Genomic DNA, 21,411 nt, shown 5'->3' with positions numbered 1-21,411 from the left:
TATATATATATACACACACACACACACACACACACACACACACACACACACACATACAATGGAGTATATTACTCAGCAATCAAAAAGAATGAAATCTTGCCATTTGCAACTACGTGGATGGAACTGGAGGGTATTATGCTAAGTGAAATTAGTCAGAGGAAGACAAAAATCATATGACTTCACTCTTATGAGGACTTTAAGAGAAAAAACAGATGAACATAAGGGAAGGGAAACAAAAATAATATGAAAACAGAGAGGGGGACAAAACAAAAGAGACTCATAAATAACGGAGAACAAACTGAGGGTTGCTGGAGGGGGGGTAGGACGGGGGGATGGGCTAAATGGTAAGGGGCAGTACAGAATCTACTGAAATCATTGCTTCTCTATATACTAATTTGGATGTAAATTTAAAAAAAAAAATAAAGTTAAGTTACAAAGTTAAAAAAAATAAAGATAAAAAAATAAGATAAAGATGCCTGCTACCATCATTTCAATAAACTGCTATATTATAGGCACTTATTGCCATCGTATGGCAAAAAAAATCAATAAATATAAGGATAAGAAAGGAGGAAAAAAGTTTGCATATAATATTGACTACAAAGAGCAATTAAGAAAAATTATAAACAAATCATTTACACTAAACAAGATTATGATTCATAATGCACCAGCAAAAAAAAAAAAAAAAAAAACCTTTAGATCAGCAACAATAAAAACAGTGACAGAAAATATAATTTCAAAACAAATTCCGTTAGTAAGAAAAACATATGATACAATGTCCTCAGAGAAACAAACTAGTAAACTATATTTCGATCTTTACATAGAAAATCATTTTAATTTAAAAACATGAAAACTATATAAATGGAGAGATAATACATGTTAATGTGTAGGAGGATTCAATATCATAAGGTTATGAGTTGTCCTCCAATTATTCCATAAGTTTATTTATTTCAGTTCCCAACCTAAATGTCAATATATAACTTTATTATGTAACTTAAAAAGCTGACGTTAACTTCATATGCAAGGACAAAGGGATAAGACTAGCCAAGACAATTTTAAAAAAAGGATGCTTTCAAAGATAACAAAATTGATAAAAAAAAAAAAAAACAATGACAAAGTAAGGGACAAGGAAAGTGACAAATAAATTACTGAGATAAAATATATAGCTTAGAAATAGATACGCCCACAAATATTAACATGCAATTCAATAAAAAAGACTTGACAATTTTAAAAATGATTTTGGAAGAATTGGTTATCCACATGAGGCAAAATAAAGCTAGCATAAAAAAATTTCTTGTTTAATATATAAAAAATATAAACTCTAATAAAGAGGGTGATAAAATTGACTAAAGCCATCTATACAACAAAAAGTGGACATAGAAAAGAAAGGCCAGGGATTGGGAAAATATATTTACAACACATATGTATATGTATGTGTGTGTGTAGAAATGAAAACCAAAATTCTTACTAAAAAACTAAAAATCAAAGAAGACAGCCAACCCAATAGAAAAAAGAACAAAGTATATGAATAGACATTCCCTACAAGAGGAAATATGGATGGCCAATACGCATGAGAAATAGAAAGTGAGAAAATACAATTTTTTAAAAAAGATGCTATGTCCCACGTCACAGATTGTTAAAATTTTTTAAATGTTACCAACCGCAACTGATGGAAAAGATGTGATGATTCTAAAACTTACATGAATTGATGGTGGGTAGGTACCTGGTGTGTTGGTTTAGTGCAAGCACTGTAGTGAGTAATGTGGCAAAATCTAATAAAATTCAACTATGCATCAATTGAATTCCTAGGGAGAAACCCATTCACGAAAAGATGTGTATGAGAATGTTCATTACAGCATCCTTGGCATTGATAATAAATTAAAAATAAACTTAATATCCAGAACCAGAAATTTAGATAAATTATGGCATATAATTGTATAAGGACATAGTCTGTAGCATTTAAAATGAATGAACCAAAGCTCTACATATCCACATAGACAAATCTTGGTAGCATACTTATGCATCAAGTAGGGAAATTATGCAGGAATAGAGCGTGATACCATTTATAAGAAATTTAAAACATATAAAGAAATACTAAATACCACTTAGAAATACATGCAAGTATGGTAAAAGCATAAAAACATGTTAAAAGTAATGAAGCCAAAATTAGAACAGCAGGTTTTTTCCTGAGGTGAAGACATGGAAATGAGGTTGGGGAGGATTACAAAGGAAGCTTTAATAATGATGCAGTATTCCATGTACTTAAAAAAAAGTGTCTAAAGCAATATGTTAAAATGAAGTAAAGCTGGATGTTGAGTACACAAGAGTTAATCATTATTATTCATTTTGGTTTTCCTAACACTGAAAACAGTTCACAATAAAAACAAGAAATGTTTTTTTAAAAAGACATTATTAAATTATTTATTTATAATAGCTAAATCGATCAACCAAACAAGTAACTATGGGACTATAGCCAGTAAGTTTCTGTAGAGCTATGACCTCCTCATACGTGGCATCTGACAATGTGGTCGGGGACAAGGGGTTCCTTTTGGTTGTCCCAAGAGTGATGCCGGCATTTATTGGGAGAAAGGGGAAGAATGATAAATGCTTTACAATGCATTGGTACAATCCAGAGCAAAGAAAAATTGTCCCTACGTCTCCTGTTGACGGTTACCGTCACCATACCAAGTGGCCCTGGAACATGACTGACTTGACCAAGTGTCAGCTCAAGTCCCTTCTCATGAAAAGATGGCCTCCTTCCTTGGTATGCTGGCTTTAATAACATTTTTTTTTTCTTTTCCCAGAGCTTCCTATGTGTCAGAGATTGTTCCTGGACCAGAGAGAGAAAAGATGTGTGAGGTTCTGCCCTAGTCCCAACCCCTAAGCTGAATTCCCAGTCCATCCCCTCAGCCGAGGACCCCATCACATTAACCCCATGAAATCTTTAAGCTCACTTGATTCAGCTACACAGTTAAACAGACTTGGTGCTACTGATTGTCCCATAAATGCCCCCCACAAATAAATGAATCCCTTTTTGTGGCATCGTAGCGAAACCGGCAACCAGAAAGTCAACACTAATAGAACACAAATTTTGTGGGTTAGTTTTCAAAAAACTGCAACCCAATTATGTAAGACAAAACAAGCTTCTCTCTCATGTACCAAGTATTCGGGGAAAGTATTTAAAGAAACGTAACTGCCTTGCATCCTTCACAAATGAAGTTCTTGTAAAATTCCATCTTTCTCACTTGAAATATGCAGAACAAATAAAAACAGCAGGGGAAAACATTATGTTCCTTGCAACATGGCTTCTCTGCTTCATTTCTGTACTGGAAATGGTAGATTATTTGCTTTATCAGATGAATTGGCTCTGTAGCCCACTTTAAAAGAACATACATGGGTTTTCAGCAGCAGGAAGTTTGGACTTGATTAGTTCAAGATAAAAGTACACAAGGAGGGTTGAATATCATTCTGAGCCAATAAGTATATGTGTAATGGAGATGGAACAGTACAAAACATTCATATTCTTAGGTACTAATGATAAGTAGGAAAAAAGCTTGCATCTTTTAGCTAAATTGTTTACTGTCTGCAAACTCAAAGTAGTAATTCAAGGCCAAGTGACAGGAAATTACAGTTTCCTGGCTGACATCAATTCAATCTTCAGTAATAGTTCTGAAATGGGAGTCTCTAAGCCTTGAAGAGAAAGGAAACACACACACACACACACACGCAATAATTCAGGTCATAACCCATATGATATGGCACACATTATGTGCATAAAATGATGATGTATGCTTAAAAATCCAGTGCCTTATTTTATAATTTTAATCAAACTTTTTATTTAATCAGGTTCTTACATTTAGTCTGTACATGGACTCGGTTATTTACAGAATACAGGCTCGCCTAAGGGAGATGTGAAACAATGGCTGTTTCTGGTTACAACAGCAAATAGACAAGCATTTTTTTCTAGGTAATCATAAAAGTAAACATACTGAGAATTGGTGAGCTAAAAAAAGTTTTAATTTTTTTTTTCCAGTTTTCTTCTTGTGGAAGGTAGTTACCTACATAATTCCCCCTAGGCAAAAGGAGCATTCCTCATCTTTCCCACCCATGCCCATTCCATCATATACATAATTACCTCAAACTATCTTGAGAGCAAAGACTGCTAACTGTCATCCAAGATCCACTCTCTATTTATCCTCAAGGTTCTAACTGTAGGCAGCATTATAACTTTCTATGCAGAAATGAGAGACTACCTTAACCAGTTTACCTGGTGGCTAGGTCTTGCCATTCTATGATGCTATGGTCAATGGAATGCAAGCAGAAATTGCACATACCAACTTTCAAACACGGACTTGAAAAGGAGATTGCTTGTGTAGTGATTTTCTCTCTTCTCCTTCCCATGGGCTACAATGTAATGTTGTACCAGTCAGACAGCTTCAGTCATGTGACAAGGACACCACCCTATGGAATGGTAGAGCAATGAAATGGAAGGAATCTGGGTCCCTGGAACAGAACCTCTAACCTGCCCTGGAACACTGACCTACTCTAAATTGTTATGAGAGTGAAAAATAAACATCAATCTTGTTTGAACCACAGTACTTTTGTTACAGCAGATTCTCCTTTACCCTAAATTCAGAAATCTTGGCCTTATAGAGAACATGATAGATTGGACTGTTTTCAGTGAATATTCTCTCATCTCCCCTGTCCAAATACTTAGAATTTGTCCAAATAACTGACTTTGCTCAAGAGAGAGCGAGCGCACACGAAAGAGAGAATTAACACAAGCAGGGGTTTTATGAATTTGCGTGTCACCCTTGCACAGAGGCCATGCTAATCTTCTCTGTATCATTCCAATTTTAGTATAAGTGCTGCCCAAGAGAGCACTGCAAGCAGAGATTTTAAATCAGCTTGCCTTCTTGCCTTCCTATAATCTTCCATGAGAAGAGCATGCCTCAGGTAGCCACTGGTCCATGAAAAAAGGGGAAATGTAAGGGAGACCCGTATCCATGTATCCAGCCATGATGCCAAAACCACATGAGCCCAGATGAGACATGGCCATTCCATTAACAAGAACACAAATGCTTATTTTTCTAAGCTATTGAATTTGGGAGGAAGGGCATAGGGTGAAGTTGGGCAACATTACTGAAGCAACATGCAATACTGAAAAGAATACTGATGACACAGAAAACAATGTGGACTTCACAAACTGGGAATTAAAAGTTTTCAAAACTTTTATGTGTAACTCATCATGGTTTCAATTCAATTTTCTGATCTTCAGAATCAAAAAGGTACAATATACAATCTTCAAGGACACCTACAACTTTAATATTCTAAGATTTCATACACTGCCTCCTAATTTCTGCCACTTTCTTAGCCAAGGCTATCTTGATCAGTGCATTGCAACTTTTAGGACATTCTCCTTGCTAAGAGGTGTTCTGAGCCCTCCCTGATTTCAGATCATTAAAACCAGATTTGTTACCATTTTATAGCCCAATGGTCTACACTTTAATTTCTATAATATCCTATCTTTGAACACTAGTGCAACACAAAGGAACAGATGCTATCTTATTAAATATCACAAACTGCATGTTAACTAGAGAATCAAAAGTCTACCCAGCCTATAAAACTGTGGAAATTTTCTATTAGAGGGTCCAATGGAATATTTTGAACAGAGTTATCAGAGAAAGACCAGCACTCAATGGAGAGTCACTCCTTTATGTGATGAGATTTATAAAAGGATGGGAGAGAAACCCTTTAGTGAACAGTCAGAGTAGTATTTGGTGTCTAGTAAAACCACTTCTTTGTGCATATTTTTTCTTGATAACAGCAGAAAATTTTTGTAGCTCACTATTCGCAGTTGTAGAATCTCTACATTCACAGCAGTTTCTTCTTCTGTGATTACAGGAAGACCACATTTCACAGTCACAGGGTTGGGAATACACTGCTTAGTTTTCACCGATGCACAAGTGGGGTTTCACCTCTGGAAGCGGACAGTCCAAGATAAGTGTTGAGTTCCGATCACTCTTTCCCATCCGTGCAATTGACACGGGAAGAGTTTGAATCCCTCAGTTTACAGTTGAAGAAAAGTCAACAAGGAAAGTGGCCCGACGCATATCAGACGATGATACAAGTGAGGAAAAACAAACAGACAAACAAACAAACACCTGTGTTTTGTTAAGCCATTTGGAATTTCTGATCACCACATTATCTTGACAGGTAAAAGAAGGATACCTTGGCTCCATCATCCCATAGCACCACACACTACTCTGCTTCTCTACTGGAATGTCGTCACCACACGTTGAAAGCCTATCTGTTTTGTTTTCGCATACATCAGTGAAATGTTGTTGAACTGGTAACGTCTGAATAAATAAAACACGATAAAAGTTTCAGCGCCTGCTGGCATATACAACATGCCACTGCACAAAGTAGTCAATAAACTGTATGTTTTATGCAGTTCATCAATTTTCTTTTTAAGTTTATTTATTTTGAGAGAGAGTGCAAGTGGGGGGGAGGGGCCAAGAGAGAGGGAGAGGGAGAATCCCAAGCAGACTCCGCACAGCACGGACCCCGATGTGGGTCTCTAACCCACAAACTGCGAGATGGTAGCCTGAGCCAAAACCATGAATCGGACACTTAACCAACTGAGCCACCCAGGCACCCCGATTTTCAAACGACTTGTCGATTTTCAAATGGTCTAGTTTTACGTTGACTTCTAATCTCATTATGAAATAGCTTTCAATAAACTCTAATAATTCATTTTAATATGCTTATAAACGTTAGGTCTCAAGTCATAAAAAAACACACGAAGATACATTCCTTTGTGTACAAACATTCATGATCCATTGAAAACGAATATTTTGAGAAACATGAAATATCATCAAATAAGTATATTCACAATCACTGCAGTACCTCTCTAGACAATGAGTCACTTAAGAAACAGTTAACACTACCTTATTTTCACTCTTCAGGAGTAAGTTATCTTAGCACATAGTTTAACAAATGATTGTGGAAATAAGGAAACGGGAAGGGAGAGAGGAAGAATACATTATCCAACAAAAGAAATTTAATAGTTATTTCTTTTGTAAAGGCCTATGTTACGCCTGTGTTTCTGAAAATATGGCTCTTCATGTAATAGGTCAAGATAATGAACAAGAAAGACTACCTGATAAAGGGGAAACAGAGTGTTTAAAAACTTTTGAATCACCATTAATTCATCCACATGATACAGAATTTATATTTTAGAAATTAGAATTATACTGGACTTAATTTTTCTTTAATACTTTTAAAAAAGATTTCAGAGCAAATCAACAGTATAAAAAGTATGTTAGTAAGAACTAGCTGCTTCCAAGCACTTCAGCTACATGTAATCTGTTTACAAGTAATAAATGTGTTGATTACAAATGGTTCTTGTTATTCATAAAAGCAAGTCAGGTATTTCTTCATTCAATGAATATGCACTGAGCACCTACTAAATGCCAGGAATTAACTTCACTTTATAAAGGCACAGTAAAATGAAACGTTCTCAAATGTATTCTAGAAAAAAAGAGTTGAAAATGGTGAAATTAATTCTGATCCCGATTATCTGCATTAGTAACATTTTGGTAACACCAGGGTAGTTTCAAATGAGAAGAAACCAAGGGAAAGTGTCCATGAAGACTGATAGACCTACAGCTTAAAGAAAGAAAAAGGACATTAACAAGGCTTTTAAAATGACAGCCTACCCGACCCAAAGGTTAAGTATTAGAGAGTGTGTGTTGAGGGTGTGGGGATGTCAGGAAGGGTGCTATGGTTTTATTTTCTTGCTTTTTTTTAACTGTCACTAGGCAAACCATGCATTCTCAATTTTCCATAAGCCGGCTTATGCCACTTGCTATTGTCTTAAAACTAGTCATCCACACGTTGATTATAATTACTTATTCCCTAAACATGATTGATGCACTTGACATTGCAACCCCTGACACAGAGAGCTAGAGAAAAGGAAAAAAAGTTTCCAGTACAGGGACAGGGGCAGAAGGAATTATTTATTTGGACATCAGTGGTGAACCTGTATTAACTTATGAATAAATTTACATCTACCACTCATTAAAAAATGAAGCCATCACTTCCCTCATTAAATGGCCTGGCTTTAACCCTGACAGTCAAATTGTAGAGAGCAACTAGCATGACACAATGTTTAAACAAAAACAAAACAAAAAAAGAACAACCAAAACCAGGTGACCTTGATGCTATTCTCTGGAGGAAAACACTGGTTCCAATGAGTAGTATATCTAATTGCAAACAAGAAACACTGCAGAAATATCTGCCTAGTTCTGTAAAAATATGAACACACATTCTACTTACATAAATGATTTCAGCAACATTAGCTTACATGGCAGAGTACCATTTTGATTAAAAAATGGTTATATTAAGGTACTACATACATTTTCTTTTGCTGGCCTTTCATAAAGGCAATTTCAATTTGTTTGTTTTGCTCAATTTGTTTAGCAGTACTACACAAAATCTCTTTAGCTTGTCAATAAACATAATTCTGTGATTTGCTTCTAAGGACTAGTTAGTGTTCTTCCAGGACCTAAAAACACATAGTGAGCTCAAAGGAAGAAACATGAATTCTGACTGAAACTGTGCTTCAATGGTGATCCTATAGAAGAATATGTACTGTTGCCACCAGTGGATGAGTTATTTTTCAGCCTTAAGTTCTCCTTCCAAATGGAATAGAGATTATAATAGCTCAAACATACAGCATTTTCTATAAGCCATGCTTTGTACCAGAATCATTACCATCTCACTGAAACCTGCGAATTTGAGATTTTCATTCTCTCCATTTTACAGAGAAGGAAACTGAGGTCTACCAAAGGTCATCTATTTAGTACACGGTACAAACAGGCAGCTTGATTCTGAATTAAAAGTGTGCTTTTATGGAATCGGAGAAGATATGTGAAAATAAAACATCCAATAAAGGATTAGTATCCAAAATATATAAAGAACTTCCAAAATTCAACATCCAAAAAACAAATAATCCAATTAAAATGGGCAGAAGACATGAGATACACCTACAAAATATTACCTCACACCTGTCAGAATGGCTAAAATCAACAATATAAGAAACAAGAGATGTCGGTGAGGACGTGAAAAAAGGGAAACCCTCTTGCACTGTTGTTGGGAATGCAAACTTGTACAGCTGCTCTGGAAGAAAAGTATGGAAGCATGGAAGTTCCTCAAAAAGTTAAAAGTGTAACTAACCTATAATCCAGCAATTGCACTACTAGGTATTTGCCCAGTAATACTAATTACTAATGCTAATTAGAATTAGTAATATTAATTCAAAGTGATACATACACCCTGATGTTCAGAGCAGCATTATCTACAATAGCCAAATTATGCAAACAGCCCAATGTCCATCAACTGATGAATGAATAAAGAAGAGATATATACATACATACATACATGCACACACACACACACACACACACACACACACACTGGGATATTAGCCATAAAAAAGAGTTAAATCTTGCCATTTGCAATGATGTGGATGTAGCTAGAGAGTATTATGCTAAGCGAAATAGAGAAAGACAAATACCATATGATTTCACTCATATGTGGAATATAAGAAACAAGTGAGAAAAAAAAAAAAAAGAGAGAGAGAGGCAAACCAAAAACACAGACCCTTAACTACAGAAAGGAAACTGATGGTTAGCAGAAGGGTGGTGGGGAGCGGGGTATGTGAAATAGGTGATAGGGATTAAGGAGTACACTGGTTGTGATGAGAAGTGGGGGCTGTATGGAAGTGTTGAATCACTACGCTGTATACCTGAAATTAGTATTACACTGTATGCTAACTGAAATTTGAGTAAATTTAATTTTTAATTTAATTTTAATTAACTTAAATTTAAAATTTAAATAAAATTTTAAAAAAGCTTTTAAAATAGTTTACTGAATGGTGACAGACAGTAGCTATACTTGTGGTGAATATAGTATAGAGTTGTTGAATCACTATGTATTATGTACAATGAGACTATTCTAACACTGTTTGTCAACTATACTCCCATTCAAAAAAATTCTTATGGGCGGCTGGGTGGCTCAATCAGCTGAGTGTCCAACTCTTGACTTTGGCTCTCAGGTCATGATCCCAGGGTCCTGGATTCCTCTGCGCCGAGTACGGAGCCTGCTTGGGATTCTCTATCTCTCTCCCACTTTTAGTCTCACTTTCAAGCAGACGAAGCATGGAAATATAAGTATGTACACCAACAGACATGCACACATATATACATGCATCTATATTTATGTCTGCATTTTTCTAAATACTTATATATTAAAAACCATGAGATCATACTGATAGCTCTGATTCTCACCAAAATCATGGGTTCATATGAGGTGTCTCTTTTCTCTTTTCTATTTTCTTTCTCCAAGAAACCTGGCTCTTATTTATCCACAATATATTTCTTCACTTACTCAGTTCTAATATACACATGAAGTAGTTTAGAATTTCCAACCCAGATGCCTCTGAGAAATGTCTCAATTAACTGCAGTATAATATTTGAATTACGTTCATTTTTGTCTCAAACCCTGCAGTCCATAGCCAAATACTGTTTTCCCAATTTGCCTAAATCTTTCCTTCCCCATCATCAGTGTAGTGATGTCATTCATCTATAATACACTTATATTCATTTGTTACTCTTTAAACTCCACTTTGGGTTCTCCCCACGTCCTGTTAATTTTAATTGTTTATCTCAGGGAAGATACATGAAGGATTACCAAGTTTCCAAGACTCACAGCTATATAAAATCTATATTAAGAAATGGATCACTTTCATCTCAACCCTGTTTTCACTCATCTTCTGTGGGTAATAATCTCAGTTTCTGCTTTATCCTTTCTAAATTTATTTGGGACAAATAAACAGACACACTATATTTTCTTATACTCCCTATTTCTGATACAAAGAGTTTCATAGTACAGTCTTTTGCACTTTCTTTTCGTTTTTGTTTTGCTTTCTGCAGTTGTATAGTGTTCCACTGTGCAAATACACCATTGCTTACTCAACCATTCTTGCATTTGTCAACATCTGGGTCATTTCCAGTGTTCTCCAATTCTAATTTAAGTTGCACTGAGTAACCTTGTATAGGTATTTCCAAAAAGCTGTAGATGTAGTTACCAGGGAGAGTCCTAAAAGTGCAGTTGCTGGTCAAAAGGTAGTAGCATATGTAATTTTGCCAACTATTTCTAAATTCTCACTCAGAAGCATTTTACCAGTTTACATTCCCATCAGCAATGTTTGAGAGCACCTACTTACAGTCTCACCAATGGGATAGATCATCACGCTTTTTCATTTTCATTCACCTGATGGCTCAGAAATAGTATCCCAGTACTATTTTACTGGCATTTACCAAATCATCAGTGAATCTGAACCCTTTTTCCTATGCCCAAGGGACATTTTTATATATTCTCTCTGCCCCTCCCTCACTCACACTCTCTCTCTCTCAAAATAAATAAGTAAAAACATTTAAAAAACCACAATGCATTAAATCATGTAAGCACTTGTCACCTTTTCCTTATATAATATCTTTCTTATTACCTTAATAGATATACTTTCATGTGTTCATTTAGTATTTGTGTATTAGTCATAAAAGCTAGGAACCATGTTAAATTTGTATGCACTAATCAGTCAATGCTTTGGATGAGCCCAAACTACTGGCTCTGATATTATTGGGCCTGAGGAATATCATTTTATCATCTGCTATAATTGGCAGATACAGAAAGACTGCAGTCAGTAAAGTGACGGTGTATCATCTTAATGTGGTGACATAGGCCCCATGGGGGATAACAGCAAGTACACGTGCCTCACTAGGTTGTGAGTTTCTTGAGAGTAGATGCTGTTGCTTGTTACTCATTTATGTTTCCCATTTTTTTACAATCCCAAACGTGGTTCCTAGAAACACTCAGCAACATCCCAGTATGAAGTTCTTGCATCTGTCATCAAGAGATGTAGTTTGTCTCATTTTCTAGGTTCTTATAATCCCATATATTTGCTCCAATTCCCCTTCCTGAAACTTCCGTAGAACACATGTAAATAAAAGAAAATTACAACAAATCCCTGCCTCCCCGAGGAAACTCAAAGTAATTTTATGAAACAAATGGTATACCTTCCACATCCCTGAAAAGACCTTTCCCCAGTACCTGGTCTGAGAAAATTAAGGAGAACTAACTTCAAGCTGATTCTTCAGTAAGTAAGCATGCTCAGTTTTCTAAAAAAAAAAAAAGTAACAAATGTTTTATTGATTCAAATACAATAAAGTAAAGGAGTTCTTTTAGCCAAGTTGGAGAAATAGAAGGCTTTATTCCTCTATTATTCTGGTTTTCAGCTTATCATTTAATCTGGAAAGCAATATTTTCCCCTTGGTAAAGGAAAACCAAATTCAGAAAGGAAGATTATTAAAAGGAAAAGGCCTCAGAAACCAAATTCATGGAAATCAAACACAGAATCCTGACAAGATGTTTTAGAATTCGACCTTGATTAAACATCAGTCCTTTTGAGAGCTGAGAGAGTAAGATAGCTGCAGAGGAGGACCCTAGGTTCACCTCATCCCTCAAACACAGCTAGATAACTATCAAATCATTCTATACATGAATATCAAATACCCAAGAAATCGACCTGAGGACTCACAGAACAAACTGCACAACTAGAAGGAGAGAAAAGGCCACATCAAAGAAGGTAGAAGGGGAGACCTGGTTTGGAGGAGAAATGGATCACAGGTACTATGGAGGTAGGAAACCCTGGTCAGGGAGAAAGGTGAGAGCAAGTGTAGGGCACAGGGATACAAATAAGGAGAACACTTACCCAAAAAGCCATTGGCTGGGAAAAGGAGTGGGGCTGATTTTCATGAGATTTTGCAAATAGCAGGGCTCAAAGACTGGAGTTTTAGAGGTCATCAGGCTTGGTTGGCATAAAGCCCTGAGGACGCTGCCCTACACCTGCAAAGAAGGTAATAAAACAACCCCAGGGCAGACACTGCAATCTGAGGATTGCCTAAGGTGCACAAGGAGAGACTGTTCTCTCTTGCATCTGTGAGAGGTGGTTTTTGCAGACACCTCTCCAGGGATAAAGGAGTCAGTGGATGCCATTCCCCACCCCCCACCCCCACTCCTGTATAGGATCAGAGACACCTGATGAGGGAGGCTAACCTGGACACCAACTGTTTAGCCCATTTTTTTAAGTTTTTTTTTAAATAGTTTATTTATTTTTGAGAGAGAGACAGAATGTGAGCAGAGAGAGAGGAAGACACAGAATCTGAAGCAGGCTCCAGGCTCTGAGTTGTCAGCACAGAGCCCAACGCAGAGTTCGAACTCTTGTACCTAGAGATCATGACCTCAGCTGAAGTTGGACACTTCCCCGACTGAGCCACCCAAGCACCACTAGCCTGCTTTGTTCCAAATCCCATGCCCCTGTGCTCTGGTAGGACTGTCCTTCTTGGTCAAACCTGCATCCATCCCAATGCAGCAAGATACTCTCCCAGAAGACCAGCACAGGGACCCCCACACCAGGTCCTAAAGTTTGGAGTATTAAAAGTCAGCAGACCTGGTTGAGAAAGAGCCCAAATTGCATTGTGCTGCTCCAGGCAGGGAAGCAACCCAGAGACAGACAGCATGAAAACAGCAATCTGAAAAATGCCTGGGACACACAAATCAACATGGAAACAGTGGCATTGAAAGACACCACTGGACCAGACTTAACAGATATATGCAAAACATCCCAAAGCAGCAGAAAACACATTCATTTCAAGTGCACATGGAACATTCTCCAGAACAGACAATATACTAGGTCACAAGTCAGGCCTCAACAGGTACAAAAACATTGGTATCATACCATGCATATTTTCTGACCACAACACTATGAAACTTGAAGTCAACCACATGAAAAAATTTGGAAAGACTGCAAATATACAGAGTTTAAACAACATGCTCATAAAGAATGAATGGGTCAACCAGGAAATTAAAGAATAAATAATGAAAATGAAAACACAAAGCTCCAAAACCTCTGGGATGGAGGAAAAGCAATCATAAGAGGGAAGTATATAGCAGTATGGGTCTACCTCAAGAAGCAAGAAAAATACCTCAAATATACAACTAACCTTACACCTAACAGAGCTAGACAAACAAAGCCTAAATCCAGCAAAAGAAGGGAAATAATAAAGATTAGAGCAAAATAAATGATATAAAAACTGAAAAAAAAACAACCCAGATAGATGAAATAAGGAGCTGGTTCTTTGAAAAAAATAAAATAAAATAAAATAAAATTGGTAAACTCCTAGCCAGACTTATCAAAAAGAAAAAAGGAAGGACCCAAATAAATAAAATCACAGATGAGAGAGGAGAAATAACTACCAATACCACAGTAACACAAACAATTGTAAAAGAATATTATGAAAAATTATATGCCACCAAACTTGCAATCTGAAAGAAAGAGAAATTCCTAGAAACATAAACTACCAAAACTGAAACAGAAATAAATAGAAAACTTGAACAGTTCAATAACCAGCAAAGAAATTGAATCAGTAATCAAAAATCTCCCAGCAAACAAAAGTCCAGGGCCAGATGGCTTCACAGTGGAATTCTACCAAACAATAAAAGAAGAGTTAATACCTATTCTTCTTAAATTATTCCAAAAAAATAGAAATGGAAGGAGAATTTCCAAACTCATTCTAAGAGGCCAGCATTATGCTGATTCAAAAACTAGATAAAGACTCCATTAAAAAAGAGAACTACAGGCCAATATCCCTGATGAACATAGACGTAAAAATTCTCAACAACAGTACATTAAAAGAAACACTCACTATGATCAAGTGGAATTTATTTCTGGGCTGCAAAAGTAGTTCAATATTCACAAATCAATCAATGTGATATACCACGTTAATAAAAGAAAGGATAAGAGCCACATGATCCTCTCAATAGATGCAGAAAAAGCATCTGACAAAGTATAATACCCATTCATGATGAAAACCCTCAAGAAAATAGAGACAGAGAGAACATACCTCAATAGAGGTCATATAATAGAGGTCATATATGAAAAACCCACAGCCAGGAATCAGGAATAAGACAGGGATGTCCATTCTCACCACTTTTATTCAACATAGTACTGGAAGTCCTAGCCTCAGCAATCAGACAACAAAAAGAAATTAAAAGCATCCAAATCAGCAAGGAGAAGTCAAACTTTCACTATTTGCATATGACATGGTGCTCTACAGAAAACCCAAAAGATTCCACCAAAAAATTGCTAGAATTGATATACAAATCCAGTAAAGCTGCAGGATAAAAATCAATGTACAGAAATCTGTTGCATTTTTATACATCAATAATGAAGCAGTAAAAAGAGAAATTAAGGAATAGATCACATTGACAAATGCACCAAAAACCTTAGTAAGATACCTAGGAATAAATCTATCCAAAGGTAAAAGATCTGTATTCTGAAAACTATAAAATACTGATGAAAGAAATTGAAGAGGACAAAAGAAATAGAAAAACATTCCATGCTCATGGATTGAAAGAATATTGTTTTTCTTTTAATTTTTTAATGTTTATTTATTTTTGAAAGAGAGACAGAGTGTGAACAGGGGAGAGGCAGAGAGAGAGGGAGACACAGAATGCAAAGCAGGCTCCAGGTTCTGAGCTGTCAACACAGAGCCCGATGCAGGGTTCGAACTCATGAATTGTGAGATCATGACTTGAGTCGAAATTGGACGCTCAACCAACTGAGCAACCAAAGCGCCCCATAAATAACAAATATTGTTAAATGTCTGTACTTCCCAAAGCAATCTACACATTTAATGCAATACCTATCAAAATACTACCAGCATTTTTCACAGAGCTAGAACAAACAACCCTAAAATTTGTATGGAACCACAAAAGACCTCAAATAACTAAAGCAATCTTGAAAAAGAGAAGCAAAGCTGGAGTCATCACAATTCCAGAATCCAAGTTTTATTACAAAGCTGTAGTGATCAAGACAGTATGGTACTGGCACAAAAACAGACACATAGATCAATGCAACAGAATGAAGAACCCAGAAATGGACCCAAAACTATATGGTAAACTCATCTTTGACCAAGCAAGAAAAAATATCAATTGGAAAAAACAATTGGTTTTGGGAAAACTGGACAGCGACATGCACAAGAATGAAATTGGACCACTTTCTTACACCATACACAAAAATGAATTCAAAATGGATGAAAGACCTAAATGTGAAACAGGAAACCATCAAAATCCTAGAGGAGAACACAAGCAGCAACCTCTCTGACATTGCCCATAGCAACTTCTTACTAGATATATCTCCCAAGGCAAGGGAAACAAAGGCAAAAAGAAACTATTGGGATTTCATCAAAATAAAAAGCTTCTGCACAGCAAAAGAATCAATGAAACCAAAAGGCAACCTATGGAATGGGAGAAGATATTTACAAATGACATATGTGATAAAGGGTTAGTATCCAAAATCTATAATGAACTAATATATTCAACACCCAAAAAACAAGTAATCCAGTTAAAAATTGGGCAGAAGACATGAACAGACATTTTTCCAAAGACATCTAGATGGGTAACACACACATGAAAAGGTGCTCAACATCACTCATGATCAGGGAAATATAAATCAAAACTACAATCAGGTATCACCTCACACCTGTCAGAATGGCTAAAATCGACAACACAGGAAACAAAAGATGTTGGCGAGGATGCAAGATAGGTGAACCCTCTTACACTGTTGGTGGGAATGCAAACTGGTGCAGCCACTCTGTAAACAGTATGAAGGTTCCTCAAAAATTTTAAAATAGAACTACCCTATAATCCAGCAAGTGTACTGCCAGAAACTTACCCAAAGGATACAAATAAATAAATAAATAAATAAATAAAGATTCAAAGGGATACATGCACCCCAATGTTTATAGCAGCATTATCCAACAATAGCCAAATTACAGAAAAGAACCCTAATGTCCAGTGACTGATGAATGGATAAGAAGACGTGATATGTGTGTGTGTGTGTGTGTGTATACACATATACAATGGAGTATTACTCAGCCATAAAAAAGATGAAATCTTGCCATTTTCAATGACATGGATGGAGCTAGAGTATTATCCTAAGCGAAATAAATCAGGGAAAGACAAATACTATATGGTTTCACTCATAAGTGGAATTTATGAAACAGAACAGATGAACATACAAGACTCTTAACTACAGAGAAAACACTGATGGTTACTGGAGGTGAGGTGGGCGGGAGATGGGCTAGATGTGTGATGGGCATTAAGGAGGGCACTAGTTGGGATGAGCACTGGGTGTTGTATACAAGTGTTGAATCACTAAATTCTGTACCTGAAACTAATATCACATGATATGTTAGCTAACTGGAATTTAAATAAAAACCTGAAGAAGAAAAAGAAGAAAAAAACCAATCCTTTTGAAGTAATGGAAATTCCTTATTTCCAAGAAGTAATCCAATCAAGCGTTTACTTTTAGTAAGCTACCAGCTTAATGCTGGGACTAGTCCAGGTCTGCTGGCCTCACAGGATCTGGACAAAAGAATCTGGCAATAATTTAAAAAAATATTTTGCTACATTTTACTTGGGTCCAGGAATCAGTAAAAATTTTCAACAGAAATTTAGTTATCGTATAACAACTGAAAATTCAAAGTACATGATCATTTTACTAATTTTTTACAGGGTTTCAGTCGGAAAATTAAAATACAAGTAGACAAAACAATGACAACATTAAATGATATTTGGAGGAAACATTAAGATTTTTACTAAATGCTGACATATCTTACTGCAATTACAGCAAAAAATGTAAATTACGATAGTATATAACACTACTAAAAAACACTTGGTTTTTAGTTGCCAACCAAGCACAGATTTTTAAAGTAGGCATTAACAAAAAAAATCACTAATCATAAATTCTCGTTGTTCACTGATGTCATTTAATAGTCCCAAGCCACAAATTAAACTAACCTGTGAGTATAATTCATAATAAATCCAAATCTAAAAATATAGGACTTTTAAAACCCAGGTTAGGATTTAAAATATTCTGCTATTACTTAAAATATCCTAAGTTCTACCCTATGCCATAAACAAACATGGGTCACTGACTTTGTTAAAGACACACAAATCTTGTTTGCTCCAAAATTCTACAATGCAATTCACCAATGCTTTTGCAGTGTAGACTGTTCCCTTAGCATCATATTCCCCGTTTCTCTTGTGTCTTGCCACCAGAACTCAGTGCCCAGAACTGCTTCACAAGCGCTACATCAAACCTTATCATCACAGTGTAGAAACACACAAATTTAGTAAGGGCAAATGTTTAAAATAAATAGGCATGAGGAGAATTCATGGTATCTGGAATGGTATACTTAGCATGGTGAGAACTTTGTATTTGCCTAATGTACTGAAAAAAGTATTCAAGAACGAGTACTCATGCAGGGGCGCCTGGGTGGCTCAGTCAGTTAAGTGTTCGACTCTTTTAATTTTAGCTCAGGTCATGATCTCACAGTCCTGGGATTGAGCTCCATATCAGGCTCTGCTCTGAGTGTAGAGCCTGCTTGGGATTCTCTCTCTCTCTCTCTCTCTCTCTCTCTCCCTCTCCCTCTCCCTCTCCCTCTCCCTCTCCCTCTCCCTCTCCTACTCATCCTCTGTCTCTCTCTCAAAATAAACATTAAAAAGAAAAAGAAACAAAGACTGCCCATGCCTACCCATGCAAAGGAAGGCTAGTCCTAGGAACAGGAGTTCCACTGAGAAAAGTCTTTTAAAATTATGCAGCCATTTGCATCATGAATCAAAATGAATTTCCCATAATCAATGTGATTCTTTTCCACACCTGGACCTAAACCTTCCTCCAGTGTTCTGAAAATTAGCATCGATGAGGGCCAAATATACTGAGAATGCTTCTCATGCTTCTCACATACCTCCAGAAGATAAAACCATTCATGCAAAGCATGAACTGAATGTGAATATCTTCCAAGGAGCTAAGTTAAGATACTTTAGAGACATGATCATGATCTCACAGTTTTTGAGATCAAACCCCGTGTCAGGCTCTGTGCTGGCAGTGCAGAGTCTGTATAGGGATTATCATTTTGGAAGTATCAGTAGGACCTAGAGGATCCCTTGAGTCATGTTACCTAGATCTGTCCTGGAAATGTTATGTTTCAGAAAATACTTTTTTATTGCCTGGGCTATGTAAATGAACTTGTACATATGAACTTGACACATGCTGGGGCTTGGGGTGGAGGATATGGAGGGGCTGGGGAAAGGCAAAGCAGGTGGCAGTCTAGTTCTTTCATACCTTGCTCTCAGAGTTAAACCATTCTAAGGTTCTACTCAGTCTCACCTCCATTTCTTTCAGAGGAAGAAGGAGTACACAGTACAAAGGAAGAGATGAGAATGAGGTAGCCTCCATGCTTTTTAATTTTTTCCCACATATCCTATGGAAAATACTCAAGCTGTCTAAATGCAGTACCAAACACAAGCAAATTCTAAGTTTTTCCAACAGTCCACTGTCAATGTATGTAGCCGTTCATGGTGTTTTAGGGCTGAACCCACAGAACTGAATACACAAGTCACTCGCCAAACCTGACCATCCAATGACAAGTCACAAGCTTCAAATGAATGCTCTGTACACAAGACTGCCAAGAACATTTAAAAAGAGCAACCTGATCTCTACCAGACTCAGAGTTTCTACTGGAGTCTCTCCTGAATATACCACCCGCTGGGGGAGCAGGAATCCAATTTTGTTTAAATTGCAAACTGTGAATATGTATAATGTGCTTTTATGAATGTGTATATCTGCAGAAGAAGAAACATTTATGTCTGAGAAATGGGACTAGAAGTGCTTTTATTTATAGTAACTTTCAAAGGATACAGAAGTAAAGCAAACAGTATAATGCATCTCTTTGTACCCAAAGTTTATCATGGCCAATACAGTTTCAACTAGATCCCACTTCTTTTCTCATTTAAAATCATTTTGAAGCAAACTTCATCATTTATCATTTTCCTACAAATGCTTTTCATTAATTTTTTCTTGTAAATATTTCCCAAAGTTTTTAACATAACAATTTCTTTTATATTAGCGGAAAAAAAACCAGTAAATGCTATCAAAAAAATATGGAATCCAAGGCAGTACCAAGAGACCATTAACAACTAAATAGAAATTGTAAACCAATATTAATAAGAAATATAGCGCATGATTATAATACTTACTGATTTGGCATTAGAGATCTCTTACTAACACTGCTTGTTTCAATTATCTTTCTGTTTTCAACTTGGGAGAATGGACAGGCCTTCCTCTGACAGTAAACAACACATGAAATAAGGATTAAAATACTGATTTCTTCCTCAATACCTGGCTGTTTAGTTTCCTTCTGTCTTCTCGGTTTTCCCTGTTTTGTATCACCATTAGCATCATTAGCACGTCCTTGTGCAATCCAAAAAGAATTCAAATGTTGAAGGAGTTATGATCTAAGGTATTTACGTATTTAAAGACTAATGAAAATTATGTGCAATTCACAGTGTAGCTTCAAAATATGTATTTTGTTAAAAAGTGCTTTTTGTTAATTGAAATATACATTATTTTTTAAAGGTTATAATGCCGTGACCCTTTTTTTAATGCTTATTTATTTGAGAGAGACAGAGAACAAGTGGAAGAGGGACAAAAAAGAGAGAGAGAAAGAATCCCAAGCAGACTCTGCACTGCCAGCACAGAGCCTGACACTGGGTTTGATCTCACAAACTGTGAGATCATGACCTGAGCCAAAATCAAGAGTTCGATGCTTGACCGACTGAGCCACCCAAGCACCCCAGTGCCGTGACCCTTTTCATAATCATGTTAAATTTGTGATCTTAGGGGCGCCCGGGTGGTTCAGTCAGTTAAGCATCCAACTCTTGATTTCAGCTCAGATCATTATGTCATGATTCATAGGTTTGAGCCCCATGTCAGGGTCTGTGCTGACATTACGGAGCCTGCTTGGGATTCTCTCAGCCTCTCCCTCTCTACCCCTCCCCCACTCATGCATGCTCACTCTCTCTCCCAAAATAAACTTAATTTTTTTTTAATTTCAGGTCTTAAGCAGAAAGTAAAATGAGCTTTTACTTAAAACCACTACGCAAATCCATTATCAGCCACCTGTTGGAAAACGAAAGGTGATTTGTAGTAAGTAGGGTCCCAGAGAGGCCCATCATTCCAAATGCACCTTTGAAGACATGTGTTTTCACTGTATTCAATGGTATTCTTCCAGCTTGGGCCAACCTGTGTTAAGGGTCAAGTATGGAATATAGTAAACTGAGGTTCTTTTAAGAGTGAAGGATCATGGGGCACCTGGGTGGCTCAGTCAGTTAAGCGTCCCGACTCTTGGTTTCGGCTCAGGTCATGATCTCACAGTTTGTGAGTTC

The 21,411-nt window shown here is 36.6% G+C and overlaps 1 non-coding gene across 1 annotated transcript; it reads right to left on the bottom strand.

Moving 5' to 3' along the window:
- Positions 1-4,774: 4,774 nt before the first annotated feature.
- Positions 4,775-4,881, bottom strand: LOC125920490 (U6 spliceosomal RNA). The gene has a single exon (XR_007457080.1). It is a non-coding gene; the product is annotated as a U6 spliceosomal RNA (small nuclear RNA).
- Positions 4,882-21,411: the final 16,530 nt, after the last annotated feature.

Source organism: Panthera uncia, chromosome B4 (genome assembly GCF_023721935.1).
Source record: "Panthera uncia isolate 11264 chromosome B4, Puncia_PCG_1.0, whole genome shotgun sequence".
NCBI lineage: Eukaryota > Metazoa > Chordata > Mammalia > Carnivora > Felidae > Panthera > Panthera uncia.
The sequence above is the reverse complement of the archived record's forward strand: the minus strand, read 5'-3'. Positions and strand labels throughout refer to the sequence as shown.